General features: G+C 32.7%; 1 protein-coding gene and 1 pseudogene across 1 annotated transcript in view; one reads left to right on the forward strand and one right to left on the reverse strand.

Moving 5' to 3' along the window:
• ADGRA3 (adhesion G protein-coupled receptor A3) overlaps nucleotides 1-6000 on the reverse strand; it is a 141102-nt gene that overhangs the window by 55352 nt on the left and 79750 nt on the right. The gene's annotated exons all lie outside the window — the stretch shown is intronic.
• On the forward strand, nucleotides 1679-1778 carry LOC114023882 (annotated as a pseudogene).

Genomic DNA, 6000 nt, shown 5'->3' on the forward strand with positions numbered 1-6000 from the left:
ACAAAAAGGATCATACAACCTGCTCCTCCATCTGTCACTCCAATACTATGAATATCAAAAGAAATTACTTATGGGTAAGCATTTTAGAGCACAAAACAAATATGAGCTATTACTCTAACTGGCAATACTAATAATAGGGTTGAATGAAAGAGACACAAGATATTATTAGCTCTAATTCTGTGAGAAGTGATTAAAACCAAGAGAAAACTTATCTAAAAGTAACAGCTATTTGCCAGACTTAGAGTAACAGGTTTTTTTGTTTTGTTTTGTTTTTTCTTATTGTTTTTTATTGGACCCATAATTCTATTGGTAAAGGATATTCCCAAAAAGAAAATTTCCTCTACCAATGCAGATCAGAACAACTTCTACAATATATATTGCATACTATTATATGCTGCATATTAAGTTATGGGAACCAGTGAGTTTAAGTCATTTGCCAAAGTTCACAAGGACAGAAGTATCAGAAGGTCAAATCCTGACTCTAAAGCCATTTGTCTATTTACTAAGCTGCCTCTCACATAGAAAGAGTCACAAAGAGATAAATTATAATCTTAAGCGTAAAGATATCTAACTCATTCAACAAGCTAGGAATAGTGGTATGATTTCTAAAACTATATGATCTTTTATAATGAGCATATCTAAAATGTTCCATTTGACTGACTCTAAGTTTTCAAACCTGTAAATTAATTATACCACCTGGCTAAATACTAACCTCATCTTTCCTGAAAAAGATTATAAGAACATACAAATTAAGGATATACACTTAATTTGTTCCTAATAAATTTCATGTAAGACATTCTACTTTAGTTCTAACATAGAGTTCTGCTCTGTTACAGGAATCTTAACTTGCTTTCTTATATATAAAGTTATTGATTAAAATATAACTTTAGTACTTATTTTACCTTAGCCTAGATTGAAATACTTCTTTATGTTTATAGGTATTCAATAAATGTTTATTAACTGACTGGCACAAAACAGTTTCATATATATCCCCACCAAAATAAACTGGTTGACAAGGCTTCCTGCGTTTTGGTGATAAAAGGTCATATAATCCCAACAGGGAATATTCCGAGAATAAGCTAAGTAAAGTAACACAGGGCATGGAAGCTGAAATTTTTCTGAAAATGACAAATGTACTATGTGCTTTTATAATCAGAGAAAGAAACAACTGGCCAGGTAGACTTTTTATTACAGCTATATACAGGTGCTTTTCCCCCGTCTTTTAAAAAACCATTTGTAAAATATGCAGCAGCATTTAAAAAAAAAGAAAGGTCATCACATCATTTAGGGACTTTTCATTTGTATGCTTAAAGTACAAACTTATCTTTAGCAGGTTCTACCTCCCCCCGCCCCGATCTTTCTACACCAAGAGTTGCTTTATGATAGTAATTCCCTCTGCCTCTTATAACTATACTGTAGATTGATCTATCTCCATGTATTTTGATTTTTACTTCTCCCCTTTACTGCCAAAATCTCCTGTCAATTTCTGATTCTTATAAGATAAGGAGAAGACAACCTGGGTAACCAAATAGATATTTCCGGCAGAGATTTTTAAATCCAAAACTGACAAGTTCCCCATAAACCAGCATTTAGTTGAACTGAAATACACAGCAATTTATTTTAAATCTAAGTAAAAAGTTGAATAAAATTATTCCAGCATAAAAAGCATGAATCGTTCTTGCTTCAGCAGCACATACACTAAAACTGGAATGATACAGAGATTAGCATGGCCCCTGCACAAGGATGATATACAAATTTGTGAAGCATTCCATATGTTTAAATATTTAAAGCAGCTCCTTTTATAGTGGCAAAGGATTGGAAATTGAGGGGATGCCCATCAATTGGGGAATGGTTGAACAAGTAGTGGTATACGAACATAATGGAATATTACTGTGCTATAAGAAATGATGAGCAGACAGACTTCAGAAAAACCTGGACAGACTTATATGAACTGCTGCTGAGTGAAATGAGCAGAACCAGGAGAACACTGTACACAGTAACAGTCACATTGTATGATGACTGACTTTGATAGACTTGGCTCTTCTCAGTAATGCAAGGATCTAAGACAACTCCAAAAGACTAATGAAAGAAAATGCTATCCACATCCAAAGAAAGAACTGTGGAGTCTGAATGCAGATGGAAGCATACTATTTGCTCTCCTTTTTTTTTTTTCCCCTGTTTGTTTCTCCTTTCTCATGGTTCCTCCCATTGGTCCTAATTCTTCTTTACAACACAACTAATGTTAAAATATGTTTAATATGAATGTATATGTAAAGCTTATATCAGATTGCACACCATCTTGGGAAGGGGGAAGGAAAAGGATGGGGAGAAAATTTAAAACTCAAAATCTTATGGAAGGTAATGTTGAAAACTAAATATAAATTAATTAATTAAAGAAATAAAATAAGCATGAATCTGAATATAACAGGCTCAGTAAATTAATGTTATGTTTAAATGACAGTGAATATTTATTCATACGTATTATAATTGTTATTTGTGACTTGCTTACAGAACATTTAAGACTCGACCAAAAATGAGAATTAAAAAAATATATATATAGTGCAATCTAACTTTTAAACATTTGAAGAAAATCAAATAAGGGAATACATATGATTAGTATATGAATCTTTCAAATATACAAAATAATTTTAAAACTCATGCTCTAGTAAATACAGATACTTATATTGTCTGACAGAATGTCTTTAGTTACTTTTAAAAGACCTTACTAAATTAATCATTTATATTTGACAGCTTAATAGCTTTTATTGCTTACATTAAGACAGAATGGTACTAGCTTGTGTCAAACTGATGCAGGCTAAATCATTGCTGGGAAAGTAATCTCTCTATAATTTAATAACCTGTGAAATAATCTATAGCAGATTCACATATTGGACCTGATACAAAATCATTAATTTAATAAGTTATTTGTCCAACTATGGTATAGAACATGCATTTAAAATGATCTGAGCATAACTACCTCAACAAAGAATTAATTCTCACAGTTGAAATCTTTAATCCTCATTATTTATTACAGTAATGGCTGACTGGTGAAAGTTTTTTTTTTTAATTTTTTTTTGCCATAAGTTTTTAAAGGCTTCAAAAGAATTAGCTAAAATAAGTCAAATGCAGTACATATATACTTCATTACTACTTTATTCCACATATATTTAACCTTAAACATGTGTTTCTCTGCTAATCTTATTTATGTTCAATATGTTCAATATGCTCAAACATCTCCAAGAACTCTTTTTACTTATTACTTCTAAGATTAACCTTAAATACCTTGGCTTGGTACTTAAAGCCCTCCACAATCTGGCTCCAATTTACCTTTCCAGCTTTATTTTACATCAGTCTCCTTTTATATAAACAGATTCATACCCTCTGACATTGCAGTCAAACTGGACTGTTTCTCTAATTCAACATGTCATCTCCTTCCTTTATTACAATTCCCCATACTAGTAAGGAAGACATTACCTCTTCACAGTTCTTACCTTCTTTTAAAGCTAAGCTTAGCATGCAGAATTCCTCATGTACCCAGCAATTAGTACTCTCTTGTTCCCCAATTATTCTAGAACTCTTTCTGATATCTGTGTCAATCAACAACCATTTATTAAGTGCTTACTATTTTCCAGGCACCACTGTACCAGTAAGTTGTCCTTTGTCTACCATATTAATCTGTACTTTCATTGTATCCCACCACAGAATGTAAGCTCCTTGAGGTAAGGGGCTATTTCATTTTTAGTTATGTATTCCCACATACAAATGTGCTTTGCATGTAACCAGCATTTAAATTAAAGTTGTTTCTGACTTGTGTGTCCGAACAATGTTTACAACACTGTTAGTAGCACTTACTACTTTCTCTATAAAAAGCTTTCACTGATCCCCTGTCAACCGTCCTTCTAAAAGAGGGGAAACTCTCAATTTCCATTAGCTACTGGATATGCTATGAAGACTCTTATAAACTTTAGGCCTTGGTCAGAAAAAGCCTGAAATGCAAGGATCAAAGACATCTCCAAAAGTCTCACGATGGAAAATGCTATCCACATCCAGAAAAAGAACTATGGAGTTTGAATGCATATTGAAGCATACTATTTGCTCTTTTTTTAAATTCTGTTTTGCTTGTTTCTTCTTTCTTGTGGTTCCTCCTATTGGTTCTAATTCTTCTTTACAACATGACTAATGTGAAAATATGTTTAATAGGAATGCATATGTAGAGACTATATCAGATTGCATGCCATCTCGGGGAGGGAGGCAGAGAAGGAGGCGGACAAAATTTAAAACTTAAAAGCTTATGGAAGTGATTGTTGAAAATTAAAAATAAAATAATTTAAAAAATAATTACTCACTTTTGCTTTAAAAATATTTATTTGAACTATTAGCACAGATTACATGAGAAATAATAACTCATTAACGAATATACAAATCAAGTATTAGGTTAACCTACTTATGCAATAATATACATACCAATTAAAAAAATAATTCCTTTATAATTAACAGAATACTAAATATTAAGAGAGAATTAAATTAGGTTAATCTATTTATTCAATAACAGACACACTGATCAAAAATGACTCCTTTAAAAGTAAGATAATACTTAATAATTCTGAAAATAAAAGGCACATAATTATTCCTATAAAGAGGATTACAATGAATATCTGTATGGGCCTAGAGGGAAAAAGAAATAGAGAAAAGGCAAGAGGGAGACAAGACTCTTGACTCAAAATAAGGTTAGAGGAAGATGAAGGACAATTAAAGAGGCCAAAGCAATACTTCTTTCTATTTAGCCAAATAGCAGAGATATGATGCTGCACAGAATCAAAACCCAGCCAAGGACCCATCTTACTCCTGAGTCACCAGAATGGAAGAAAAGTTAGGCTGAACAGTGTCAGGAGGAGAATGCTCTTGTTGCCAGCAATAAGTGAAGAGGCACAAGAAACAAGGTCAAGATTAAAATTCCAGAAATGCTCACTACAACCATGTTTATTACCTTTAGTCAAACCAGACCACACTACTCTAATACCCTCCTTCCTGATTAGACCTAAGGCTATGCCTCAACTCTTCCTGTTTCATCAGTTATGTAATGAACTATCTACTTTTTATATTTGTCTGCGTATACAACTACCAAATTTTTATTTGTTTTTTTAATCTAATATTTTATATTCCCCCAACTACATAAAAAAAATTTTTAATGCTCACTTTAAAAATTTTTGAGTTCCAAATCTCCTCCCTCCCCTGCCTACTCATTGAGAAGGCAAGCAATTTGATACAGGTTATACATGTGCAGTCATGCAAAACATATTTCCATGTTAGCCATGCTGTGAAAGAGAACAAGCAAAAAAATAATAAAAATGAAGAAAGTAAAGAAAAATATGCTTCAATCTGCATTCAGACTCCATCAGTACTTTCTCTGGAGATGGATAGCATTTTTCATCATTAAGTCCCTCAGAATTGTCCTGGATCACTGGACTGCTGAGAATAGTCAAGTCATTCACAGTTGATCATCATACAATATTGCTATGACTGTATACAATGTTCTCATGGTTCTGCTTATTTCACTTTGCATCAGTTCATGTAAATGTTTCCAGGTTTTTCTGAGAGCATCCTGCTTGTCATTTCTTATAGCACAACAGTATTCCATCACAATCACATAGCACAAGTTTTTCAGCCATCCCTCAATTAATAGACATCCCCTAAATTTCCAATTCTTTGCCATCACTAAAAAAGCTGCTTTAAATATTTTTGTACATATAGATCCTTTTCCTTTTTTCTTTTTTTTAATCTCTTTGGGATACAGAACTAGTAGTGGTATTGCTGGGTCAAAGGGCATGCAAGGCTTTATAACACTTTGGGCATAGTTTCAAATTATTCTCCAGAATGGTTGGATCAGTTCACAACTCCACCAACAGTACATTAGTGTCTTAATTTTCCCACATCCCTTACAACATTTGTCATTTTCTTTTTCTGTCATATTAGTCAATCTGATAAGTGTGAGATGGTACC

This window comes from Vombatus ursinus, unplaced genomic scaffold (assembly GCF_900497805.2).
Source record: "Vombatus ursinus unplaced genomic scaffold, bare-nosed wombat genome assembly UNPS02014818.1, whole genome shotgun sequence".
Lineage (NCBI taxonomy): Eukaryota > Metazoa > Chordata > Mammalia > Diprotodontia > Vombatidae > Vombatus > Vombatus ursinus.